At 38.0% G+C, this 13625-nt stretch overlaps 1 protein-coding gene and 1 pseudogene across 12 annotated transcripts in view; one reads left to right on the top strand and one right to left on the bottom strand.

Moving 5' to 3' along the window:
* The window catches only part of PTPRD (protein tyrosine phosphatase receptor type D), a gene marked incomplete at both ends in the record, with an annotated part of 382458 nt that overhangs the window by 284105 nt on the left and 84728 nt on the right, over positions 1 to 13625 (top strand). The window lies entirely within an intron of this gene.
* On the bottom strand, positions 6477 to 7671 carry LOC311173485 (G2/mitotic-specific cyclin-B2-like; annotated as a pseudogene). The gene has a single exon. The product of its transcript is annotated as a G2/mitotic-specific cyclin-B2-like (transcript).

Consider the following 13625-nt stretch of genomic DNA (forward strand, 5'->3'; position numbering starts at 1 on the left):
TTTGCATTTCCCTCGTGATTTCTAATGTTGAACACTTTTTCATGTACCTTGGTGGCCATCTGTACAGCACTTTTGGAAGAATGTCCAGTTCCTCTGCCCATTTTTAGTAGAACTGTTTATATGAGTTGGGTGTGGCAGGAGAGGTCTGCACGCCATGTGGGACCCTCTCTGGCAGCTAGGGATAGAACCAGCCCTGCAGCTTTGAAGCCCAGCACTCAACTGCTGTGCCACCCAGGGAGGCCCTGCAATTATCAACATTTCATCTTAAGCAATGTCCATTTCAAAGAATACTTCTGGTTACTTTGATCTAGGTGCTGTGGAGATTTTAGTTTGGGAAACATTCTTGGTTGTGGGATCTATATTACAGATCCTAACCCTTCAGCATTTAGTTCACCATGTGCTTATGTCAAATAAACCAATATATTTGAGATTCATTTGATAGGTACTATTGTCAATTATTACCAATATCATTTATATGTAAAGTCTATTTATACTAGATAGATTATAAGTAACTACAGCCACAAGAGTTTGCTTAGGGCCTCCCTGGTGGCCTAGGGGTTAAGTTTCAGCCCTAGCACAGTGAAACCCCTTCCTTGGCAAGCAGCCTGAGTTTTTTTGATCCCCCTCCAGGGAGTTAACCCATGCATGGCACAGCAGACCGCTCCTGTTTCACTCAATGCTTCCTTTAGCAGTGTATTTCAATGAATCTGCCTGTTTTTCTCCCCACTCTGTCTCTGGTGAATCCCCTGATCCCCCACACCGCTGGCCTACACCCCAGTTCTTCTACATAAAAATAATAAAATAAAAATCTTTTTTAAAAATATTATAAATTACCTATTTCTTACAGAGTCAAAGGCATACAGTTGCCCTAAGAGCTGTCATCGTAACTGAATGACCACAGAGATTTCTGAGTCCTCTCTAGAACCCTCCTTTGTGTTTTGCCTCTGGGCAGGCTTCATTCTTCCTCCTGGACAGGCCATCTTCTCTCTTGGACAGGTCATTTTCCTCCCCACATATAGATAATATAGTTTTTAGTCATATTTTTAAATATTAATTTATGCATACAAGAGCTGGGGTGCAGCCCAGAGGTGTGGGACCGTGAAAGGATTCACCAGAGACAGAGTGGGGAGCAGAACAGATGGATCGACTGAAATACATCACTGAGGGGAGCCGTGGGCGAGACAGGAGAAGTCTACAGAACCATGTGGGTTAGGTACCTGCCAGGGGTCAAGCTGATGCTGCAGTGGCTGCAGATAGCTTCTTTGTGCTGAGACTTAACCCCTTGTGCCACCAGGGAGGCACCACTTTTAGTCATATTTTTATTCACATAGAAACTCCAAAAGGGTCTTTTTTTCTTGGTAGTCAAATTCCAAACACCAAAGAACAAATTCTGAACCCCAGTTGACCTACTTTATGATAGAGACATTAGAATATAGCTTCTAACAACTATTCATATGGATTGTGCTCCTTGCTTAGATTGGAGAAAGCAAAGTTACTGTGGAAGGGAAGTTCTGAACTGGGAGGACAAACCAATAATTATCCATATATCACCACAGAAAAGCACTATGCCGAGTGCTGAAGAAAGCATAGGAATTTTAAGAAACCTCTATTTCCAATGTCTAGTAGGTAGTTTAAGAGAAATACATATAAAAATAAGAGCATCACTAAAGAACTAATTCTAAATAATAATGAAGTGCTGTTGGGATTCATTTAACATCAAAGTGAGATGAAGACTCAGGAAAGATTGCAGAAAAGGTGTTTCCTGGTAATAAGAGGAATAGGAGTGAGGAACATTTTATCAAAGGAAAGATAAAAGGCACACAAAAAGGATGGCATGGTACTTCCATATTCAGCGTGAACTTTAGACCAGCGATATTGGTCTCACCAGGGTACTTGTTGGAAATACACAATTTTAAGCAGTGTCCCAAACCTGCTCAGCAGAAGTTGCATTTTATAAAGATACCCTAGTGACAGCTTTGCATAGTAAAGTATATGTGGGTGTGAGGGGGCACCAAGTAGACTTTCTTGATTGTCCAAATTGTTTGTGATGAAGAATTGGGTGAAATGAAGTTAGGCAAGTAAGGAGGGTCAAGAATTGTAATGGGCTTTCCGTGCCAAGTTCAGCAGTGTCAAGAGTGAGGTGATTGAATGGTAGAAAGGGCATGTTATTTGGTCACGGAAAAAAAAATTGCATTTTGACTTGAACATTTTGTATGACTGTTGGCTTGCACAATTATGTAGCCCTATGTATTCTTCATCTGTAAAATGTGTTGCTCTGAGTATTGGGAAATATGTATAAATTTCAGGACATGTGCTATTTAATATACAAACACTCAGGGGCTCATACAGTAGTTATATTTTTATAGAGAGAGCAAGTGAAAAGTTTTTGTAGAGAGGAATTATACTTATTTATTAATCTAGTATCACATGTTTATAATAAAGTTATAAAGTATTCGTTATGCTCCTGTGATGCCAACCATCAAAATTTACTTTCTTGTGGAACAGATGTGCCACTGAAGAATTATAACAAAATATAAGCAGTACTATGATATAAACTTTTTCTGAGTACAATGAAAATACAGTACATACTTACATTTTCTTGGGAAATAAATCTGTCATCATCATATACAATGGAAAGAAGGAGAAACTGGAACAGGAACAATAATTAGGATATTATAAAGTAGTTCTTAATTTAGGAACATACCTGTTCAAATAATCTAAGTGTACAAATAACACTGTTCAAAGTACATTTGCTCTCATTTCTGCACATTGGTGCAACCAACTCCTATAAGGAGTAACTGATATAGAAGCATAGATAAGTCCCTTATTTTGTAGAAATAGTTATTTACCACTGAATGGATATATTTTCTTTGTCCCCATTGAGTAAGACCCTGACATAAAGGCATCGCAGATGTCAGGAGCCAGGAAAGACAGTCATGAAGACTTGAGCTTAGTTCCAATTTGATTCTCAGTATGCAGTTTCCCATAGAAATAACATCCTAGATCACACATTCTCCTTCAGGTACATTGTAGATTGTACCCAGGTTGTGATCTGGGTTAAGACAATTACCCCCTCATAAACATGGCTCTGACAGCAAATCTTCCTCCAAGTTCCTACTATCTGATTTAGAATTACCTTTGGACCATATTCCATCCTGCCATGACATTTACACAGACTGAATAGTTACTGAACATCTAGTTTCAAGTTCGTCTCCCCTAGCTCTTTCAGTAGTAACTTCTCAATATCAGTATGGAAATCACTCTGAAGAGCAGTCATTCTGGTGTGATCGGAGGCGGGGCAAGAAACTGTGGTTCAAGGAAGGCCTCCCAAGGTACATCTACCTGTTTTGTTCCCATCGCAAAGCCCAGTTCCAGTGTCTTAGCTGCCTGCAGTGGAGGTGTGATATCTTTGATCTCAGTGTTCATGTGTCCTCACTATTTAGCATGCAAAGGTGCTGAGAGTTTCCTTCCATACTAACGGCAACGCTCTCACTTCTTTCTGTGTAGTGGATAGTAAGCCTTGTACCTGAAACATTTCTGGTATCAGTGCCCTGTCCTTCTGCTTTAATAATGGTGCATCTGAGGCACCATTATCTCATAAGCTGTAATCGACACAACCTCCTAGTGAGACAGGTAAAGGAACAAAGAGAGATTTCCTTTGTGAATAATGACATATATTAAGATAGTGCCAAGACACCTTGAGACATTGTAAAAAGGCATTGCTTAGATCATAACTTTAAAGTTTAGAACTGGAATAGACCACAAATCCTCAGATAATGTAGTTTAGAAGTAAGAAACAAAAGAATGGAGTGACGTGCCCAAGGCCATACACCTCATGCTTGGCAGAGCCAAGTCACAAATTCATGCCTTCTTGTTATTCTTCTTTGTACCTTAGCTCACCTTCTCTAGAGACCTACTGTTTGTTTCTTACTGTGCCCTGATTATAGAGTATAGAAACCTAAGCCATCAACTATATCAATATTTATACTAAAAATGTCTGTGAAAAGGTCATAGCTACCAATTCAAATTTCGTGACTTTCTCTGGGAAAACCCAGTGGTTGCCCTATTGTCCTATGAGATGCTAAGGATGCATTTCTTTTCTCCATAGATAGTTTCTCCTTTCCCAATGGTAAACATTCTATTTCTCCATAACGGGAGCAAAATTGTCTGTCATCAAAGCAATGCCACAAGAAAAAACATTACTGTTTTCCCTGGAAACGCCTCTTGGTATTTTAGACCATGTGTGCCAAAGGACACCCGAGGCATAAAGCCTTCATTACTAAATGTTTTGTCAGCCTCCAAGCATCCATAATGTAAAACCACTTGTCATATCTGTTTTCAGTTAGTTTATAAGTATAAATTCATGAAAGTGAGCAGCAGAGCATTGCACAGACACAAACAAGAGACCAATGTATACACATGCGTGCGCACATACACACAGCTGACATTTTGCCATCTTTGAATGCTCTGGAGTTTTCCTGGAAGTTGCTGTTCCATCTTCCTGAAGCAAGAACGTGATATGGGGCAGAGTTGTAGCTTCTTCTTTCACACAAAGTTGAAACGTAAAAATAGACCAGGGAAAAGCTTCTTTATAAATATTCATAACACAAGTCACAAGACAGATTAAAAAAAAATGAAATGATTTTGGTTTATGTTAGGCAATGAGAAAAATGAGTGATTTCATGACATAAAAAGTGGTAACAACCCTTTTCTGCTTGGGCTGGATAAGCCAGGTTGATTTAGTTCATAGGGAATAAAAGATAGATGTACTATTCCCAGGTGGAATCTCCTATACTATAGGGTTGGAGGAGTGGGGAAATCACTCTCCACTTCCTCCATAGCATAGTAGGTTTCTTGCTTCAGATTGGATCCAGAATCCTCTGCCAGCCTCATAGGGCCCACTGCTGAGCTAGCAATGGCAACCAAATAGCACAGTAGCTCAGTGCAAGACCCTGGTGTTGTGCTACCTAAATGTTGCCCCTGGATTAAGCTGTGTCATATGAAGCAAATAACTACCTCTGTATTTTAGCTTCATCATCTGTACACAGGAATTAGCAATACCTCATAGGTAATTAAAAATAATATATCAAAATACTTAGCAGAGTCCCTGATACAAATGCTCAAAAGTCTGATAAAGGGAACATCAAATATTTGCCACCGATTTTCAGATGCATATCAATTTCAGATATTTAAATTTTGAAAAAAAAAAAAAGTCTGTCTTAGAATCAATGGCCTCTTCTGACCTCTGTCAATGCTCAGATTCCTAAGGTTTTTTGATGGACTCAGTAAAAAAGAATAATAATAATAAAATAAGGGAAGGAAAAAAAATAGACAACACTTGCTAGTCTAAGCCAATGTAATTAACACTAGGTGCTCTTTCCTTCATTCTACTATTTCCTGTATTGAAATATAGGCTTCTCCCAGTGAGGCGCTAAGGCCTTCCTTCTCTGGATGCTGTTGGCCACGTGGGAGTGAGCTCACCACTGGACCCATATCAGATGATTAACCAAAGTGTGTGTGTAGATGAATTTCTACCTAAATTCACAGTTCACAGAACTGCTTTGTTATGATCAAAATTGCTAGTACCAGCAGCAGGAGTGGACACAACAAAGAGTGTCATTGTTGTTAAAAAAAAAAAAAAAAAAGTTGCTTTCTTTGTTCAATATCCCCGATCTGTCAGCCACGAAGCCTTATTTTCAGCCCTCCTTCTCTGTTATTATCTTTAGAAGTCCAGAGATGAATACTTTTAAATTCAGACCCCTCAGATTTAACTCAACAGTACCTACTAATTAAATGTGTAATGCAGTCTTACAGTAAAGATGGGCCTGCTGGTTAGCAATCTAAGCAGATGCTTTAATCATAACTAAAGACAGGTCACTCCAAGTAAGGTGTGAGAGGAGAGTGCCTTCCCTGCTGGCTGCTTTTTTGCATTCTGTAAACAAATCGAGTAGGGCACAAAGATACAGAAGTTTACCTTACAAGAAATGTTTCATCCCAAACCAGGGTATCATCTATTCATTTATAGTCTTTTATTCTTTCTGAACTTCTATAGTTGTTAGAACACAAACTGCAACCAAATTCTCAAGTTTCAAAGCTTATTTTTATTTGGACTTTTTAAATGTTTGTTCTTATGCCCCCCTTTTTAACCGCAAACATTTTCCTTACTAACTTTAAGCTCCATATCTTTTATAGTTGAGCCTTTTACTTTTGCTTCTGGCGGTTGTACTCGCTCATCTTGGGGGAATGTCCTGTAACTCTCATTTTGTTTGTTGGTCCTTGTTCTCACACAAGTTCATCAAAAATAATTGACCCTTGACCTTTTTTTTAAAGAAAAATCAATAGCTTTATTTTTCCTCAATATACATTTAGAAAATAGGTCTGAGAAAAGGTTTTATCAAATAGACCCGAGGACTACATACAATGCTAGGAGGTCCCACAGCACGACAACAGCACTCTTGCCTGAGGGTCGCAGCATTCTAGGACTGTCCCATCAGAGGTGAGGCCAGTTCTTTGATGGCTTTCGTGTTCAGCTGAGAAATAATGCTTATCTTTAGAAGTTTGCTGCTTGCATGCTTATTCTTGATGGCAATGAATTTTATTAAGTTTTCATTTACTTTCACTACATTTTTGGCCATGTGCTGCATGACTTCCAACACTTCCTTTTCTGTGTATCCCAGTGTAATACTGCTACTTCAAGTTCCATTTTCCTTGCCCTAGAACCTTTTGGGACAGGCAGGAAGCAGCTGCAGCCACCTTAGAAAGGTGGTAACGCACCATATTGTAGACAACGAGAGTCAACTCCATCAAATATTTGGCTAAAGTGTGCTGTTCAACGTCAACTTCCCCAGCTTTTGATGCCTGCCTTAAGAAATGTGGAGGCAAAAGTTGACTCAATTCAAATTTCAGTTCTTTCAAAATTAGAGTTTCCATTTCTCATATTTGGGAACTGGTATAAGCATTGTCTGTGATGTAAACAAGATCTTCAATATTTGGAGAAAATATCTCCTCATATTTGGAAGCCAAGAGCAGAGCCATAATCCCAAGTAGCTGAAGTTTCTTTCTAAATACTGGCTGAACCTGTAAAAGTCGATCCATAATGGCGATACACATGTACAACGTTTCCGGCAACAGTCTAAACTTGGAGTGCACTTGCACCAGCCAGTCCACCAGGATGGCACCTATACATCCATTTATATCTCTTCCATCTAAGAAATGTGGGTGTATGTATTGTAGAACCTCAAGCTGCCTTAGATACTGGTAGGTATCCTTAACATAGTCACTGCAGAGCTTCAGTTCTCCCAATCTACATTATCAGTATCCTCAATCTTGCAGAGCAAGGCATCAGGAAAAGCTTGCCAGATGTTCTCTTCCTTCATGGAGAGATCCTCAGGTGTAGGAGGAGGAACGTTTGAAGCCAGCATTTCCATGTGTACTGGTCTTACAGAAACAGTAGTTTTCAGTTGTTTGTTGAAATTTGTCATTTTGGTGGGTTGAACTGGCACTTTGGTGTTCTGAGCTTTCTTAGCTACTTGAGTAGCTCTTGTTGAAACTCTCTTTCCAATTTCTTCTAAAACTGCCCACCTGATAGTCACATGACTCAGCTTTAGAATTAACTCCTGTGTTAATATTCTCCAAATCAGAGGAAACTGTTGGGCATTGGAGCAGCGCCATGAGGGACGCGGCAGGTGAGAGAGCCTGCCCAGCCCAGAGAGGTTCTAGGACACCTGTTTACTGCAGCAATATTTACAATAGGTAAAACCTGGAAACAACCCAAATGCCCATAAATAGATGACTGGTCAAGAAGATGTGACATATATATACAATGGAATATTATTCAGCAATCAAAAAAGATAAACTCATGCCATTAGCAGCAATGTGGATGGAGCTAGAAGGAATTAAGCTCAGTGAAATAAGCCAGAAGGAAAAAAGAAAAATATTGGATAGTTTCACTTATAGCAGGAATATAGGGGAACCAAATAAGACCTCAATGTAAAAAAAAATAGTACAAAACACAACAAAGCAAAAACAGATGATTACAAATCAGAGACATCCTGTAGGGGAGGAGGAGGGAGAGGGATCAGAGGGAGGGAAGGGTGGAGGGAGGAGCACAGGGGACTGAGGTGATGGTGCACAGGTGCATTGGTGAAGAAAACCCTATGGGGACTATACCTGAGGGGGTGGGGGGAAGCAAATATTGTTTAAGAAAAAACAATGATGTAAAAAAATAAAAAAATTAATATAAAAATAAAATGAATTTTCTTTCCACCTGCTCCCACATAGAGCCAAAGGCTCTCATAAAATAATTAATCCTAAAGTGTCTCTAGTTCCAAAGCATTTCAACTTCAAAGACACTATCATAATGAGAACTAAAATGGAAGCTTATTTCTTTCATTCTATTTTGATTTTTCAATGGCATTTGCATTTTAGGGCCAGAGTGATAATTGTGCATTGAAAGGGGATTAATAGCAGATGCTGGAGAACTAGCTTTGCAGTCAGGAAAATAGGGTTCATATATTCACACTGTCAATAAGGAACTTTGCTCTGTCCCCCTGAGCTGGTTACTTTACCTCTAGTGCTTTTCTTTCTCACTTAAGATAAGAATATTAGTATCCACGCATAACATCGTTATGAGATGAATATATGTTAAACATCTAGCCTCTTGCCTTTCTGTACAAACAAGCCCTCTGTAAGTAGAAGTGAACTTTGATAATATGAACTTTAGTACTCAGCACCTACCTGTTCATCCATTAATAACACTGAATTTTTCTCACAAGTCACTTGCTCTCCTGTAACACCCCCTTTGGCTTCTTCCAAAAGAAACTATGAAAGCAATTAGAGTGATGAAGGTGGAGGGTAGTTATATCAACAACTTCTTTTCATATTTTTGTATGTCATGAAATATCTGAATGTTAAACGCACATTAAATAACCAAAAATCAATAAATAAATCTTACTGGACAATAGAGCATATCCTTTTTGAATCTGCATGTCCCTAGACAAGCTGCCCTGATCTCAGTTTCCTCATTTCTAATAGTAGCTTGAATATTATCATCCATTTAACAAACATGTACTGAAGAATAAACAATGATCAAGACATAAGCTCTTCCCTAGGTAAGTTCATAGTCTTCTAAGAAAAACAAAAAAGAACCAACGCAGACATTCCTTTGAGCTATTGATTGAGGGTTCAATTCCAAACCACTGCATCACAGCAAATATTGAAATAAATGAATCACTTGAATTATTTGGCTTCCCACTATGTTCTACCATAATGTAGTATATTGAATGTGTGATAGCATTTTTCTGAAACAAAAATGTACATACCTTAGTTCACATGACACTGAGATGTAAGTGAGTACATGCCATTGGGAAAACATTGCCAATAGATTTGTTCAACACAGTGTTTCTGCAAAACTTTGATTTGTAAAAACTACTATCTTCAGAGCACACTACAATGAGGGCAGCCTTACCATATGAGAATATGGTGGTTGTGGGGAGAGGGTAGCTTAGGCAGAGACAATTCTGAGGAGAGGCTTTCCAGAAAACATCTGAGTTGAAAAGTCATTGGAACTTGCTAGAACTAGACCTCAGGCCAAGAGAAATGCACATGAAAAGGTGTGGTGATGAAAAACCTGATTTACAAAGGACTCCCTGGTGTGTTCTCTACCTGTCTGAAATTCAGTCTTGTTAATCAAAAGTGAGATGCAGAAGGTGATCTTACCTTTGAGAAGCCATGACAACAGGCTAAAGAGCCTGTTCTAGGCAATCTCAAAAGTATACTCAAATCATGGAAATCATTTTCTGGTTCCCCAGGAAGTACCCCAGGAACCAAATGAATATGTTTGTTATTTGTGAGCACAGATTTTGGGGAGGATTTTAACAATACTGCAACATGGAGATGCACCAAAAATAGCTTATAGCTGCCTGATAAAATCAGGGTGTCTTATGTATGTATTTTTTTAACTTAATAAATGCAGTGGCATTTGCCATGAATTTTCTACTGGAGCTAAACAGTTTGTCATTCCTGTTGAAAAATAGCTGTTGGGTACACCACTCTGCCGGGGAGTGCAGAGAGGATGAAATAGAAGGAAATAGCATTAGCATTAAGACATTACATGAACTTGGGGATCTAGCAATGCCTTGGGAAACATGAATCTTTTAGTCATCACAGATGTGCCAATTGAAATATTTGACTTTAACTAAAAAGTTCTTCCATGCAGCATAATCAGAACTGCATTATGTCTTACTTGCTGAGTAAGTTTCCTTCGTGGTGGGCATTCATTAGTCATCCAAGCTCCAGCCAGAGGCTCATGGATATCCTTATTGAATTCTCTCTCTCTCTCTCTCTCTCTCTCTCTCTCTCTCTCTCTCTCTCTCTCTCTCTCTCTCTCTCTCTCTTCCCCCCCTCTCTCCCCCCCGCCCCCTCTCCTTTTATCCCTTCCTTTCTACCTCCTTTATTCCTTCTCTCCCGTTCCCCCTCCTCCTTCCTCTCTTATCCCTCCTGTCATTTTTGCAAAATATTTCTTCACATCATCTTTAATGTTAAACTACATATTTTAAATAAAATGGCAACAATACCTAGCCTTTCAATCAGGGTTCATAGTCTAGAAAGTACTTTGCAAGGATAATAGTGATAGCAAACATTTGGGTAGCACTTGCAATATGCCAGACGCTGTGCACAGCATGTTACATACAGTAACTCATTCTGTCCTTCAGAGCAGGTGCGATGAGAATTCCCATGTAATAAAAGAAGCCACAGAAAATTGTAGGAGAGTAGTATGCCCATCTTGTCACACAGCTAGTAAGTGGCAGAGCTGGAACATGAGCCCTCATGGGTGACCATAATTAATAGTTCCCTCCAATGGTTGATTTTCTTCCGTAACTGTTTTGATTATGGTCTCCAGATAAATTTTACGTCAGTGTCTTCACTAAGGTGATCATATGATGATCTCAAGTATTTTCTGATCTTAAATAAGGCATATTGACCCACATTTCTGATTGATTTACTTTTATTTTTCAAAGTCACAGATATTTGTTTTTAAATAAATATCTTTTAAATAAATATTTTTAAATAAATATAAGTTCTTTGGAAAAGAACTTTTATGCCAGCATCCCCATTCATGTTCTCTTTTGATTTTACTATTCAAACTTAGCAACTTTGAATATGGTAACGGTTTGCATTTTATACCTGAAAACAAATAGTTAATACAACCATTGTTGTATTAACAACCTTGTTGAAGATATATTTCATTCATTAGTCTAGAAATCATCAGTTCCCCAGATAGACTTTATAAATTTTTCTATTTAATAGCAGCTGCATTTGTGTTCTGATCTTGACCATCCACTAGGAAAATAGGGTGGAGAGAAAAAGTATAAGCAGATGTTTAAAGGATTTGAAGGGATAAGGACTCAGTCTTAACTTTCAGAAAAGATAGTTGATATTGATTCATTTCTTGTCTTGACATTTTAAACTGTAGAACAGTCTGTGTACTTCATTAATCCTGAAGATTAAAAAAGTGAAGACATACTCACAAAATGCCCTCCTTTCTTCATTGTCAGTACTTGAGTTCCAACTTCATTTACATAAGACTCATGATAAAAGGGAAACTTTTTCACTACAATACATTAAGCTTTGTAAGTCTATTAAAATGATGTAAAATGACATTTGCCCTTAAGATTTTTAAAGCATTCTTTCATATGTGCAGAATTGTCTTTCAAGTTTCTGCAACTGATAAATGATTTGAAAAGATAAAAGCTGTTGCCTCACAACCAGAAGTTAGCCATATTTCAAGACAGCAGCCATGTGCAAACTCATTGCCTACTTATATTTATTTCCATTAGCCTCAGAGTTCATTATTGTTATTGTTTTGTTTATTTCAGCTGCAGCTTTTATTTCTCTTAAAATGAAAGTATGTCAAGTGGTGTGTAACTTAATGAGTTTAGCATCAGATTTGTGATTGGACTAGGTGACCTTTTTAGATTCTTTCTCTCTCTAACCCTAGAATCTTATTTCTCTGGCTATTATAAAACATGATTAAAAGTAGATGTTATAAAGATGAGAGTATGATGCCAGTTTTCCCTTTTTTATTTTCTCTTGTGACAATGTTCCTACAATACACCCACTGTGGATTTAGGGCCAGTCTCTTCTGTTGGTATTCTGTATCTCTGAGTACAGATCTGGCTGAAATGATTAAGAAACCATCATTAGTATAGTTAACAAACAATGAAGTGCCGCCTCATTGTTTGTATGAAGAGCTATTAGGGTTCTGCATTAGCAAAGGTAGGAGAATTTGGTCTCATTTCCCATCATGATAATTAATTGACCACATTGTCACTTGTTGAGACATAAGAAAAAAATTCACTGTGAACACTGAAGTTGCTGGGTGTTGCTGTGCAACTGAGCATTGATTTCCTTTTTTCGTTGTTTTTCTATTCCTTCCATATTGATCCTTCTTGTCACACTTCAAGGATTCTCCTATTATCTTAAAAAAAAAAAGGCTTTCTAATGTTTCAGAGGTTTGAATCCAGTGTCAAAATGTTTCCAGGGTGAAGTTGTATTTGAGGATTTCTAAAATCATCTAGTTCACCTCTATTGTGTCACTGAAGGTAAGACATTTACAAGGAGGCTAAGTAAAGTGGCTGAAGTCACTCAGTTTCACATCTAACAACGTGCAACAAGTGACATTTTTAGGTAGACTACCTAGATAAAAACAAACTAATGTGTAAAAGCAAAGGTTTTCTGAAAGTAAAACTATAGTAACCTATCTTGAAATCAGGTTACGGTGAAACTTCAAAGTAATTTTCTTTTCTATATGAGAGCCCAAATTATTAAACAGTACTAGAAATTTAGGTAGTTCTCAAGGGTTGTATTAGAAGAGGTAATTTTTATTTATAGAAACAAAGTTCTAGGAAAAAGTTAAATTTATATGATATGGGTTTTGTATTATACTTTGTCGTTTTTGTACATATTTCCAGTATTATGATATTTGCCATTATAAAGTATACAATTCAGTGGCTATATTTTGTTTGAATATTAAATGGGTGTATTGTAAAGAATCAAGGAGACTATTAAGCTTTTCCCCCCTCTGTTTTGGTAAAGCTTTTATTTTTTTTTACATTGCTTTTAAACACCGAATGACACTGTGGGATTATTTGAAAATACTAGTGTCAGAGACTGGTGGTAGCTTGAATAGAAGGTCAATATTAAGGTGAGACAGTTACTTTCCCTGTATATGTGAAAGATTTCCTTTCCTCTTTCCTGGGCTCGATGCCATGATATCACAGGGATTTGATCTTCCTTGTTTTACTAGTATATCTTCTACTAGAATCAAAGATTCTTCAAGGCAGGGATTGTGTCCTATTTATTGGAGTATCCCTGTAACTAACACTGCAAACACCTCTGGAATGAATGTAACAATAAGTTTAAAAAATGACACAGGAAACTGGTTTGCTCTTTGCATCTCCCTCTCCCCAAGAACAGTCACGATACTAGATGGATATCATTTATCAAGTCATGAATTGAAATGCCTCATTAGGTTATAACTGTACTGCAGCCGAGGTCCTATAGGGACAGAGAGCAGTAACTTCATGGGCAATAATCCTGTCTAGGTTGAGAATCCACCTTAGAAT

This window comes from Talpa europaea, assembly GCF_964194135.1.
Source record: "Talpa europaea genome assembly, chromosome: 7".
Lineage (NCBI taxonomy): Eukaryota > Metazoa > Chordata > Mammalia > Eulipotyphla > Talpidae > Talpa > Talpa europaea.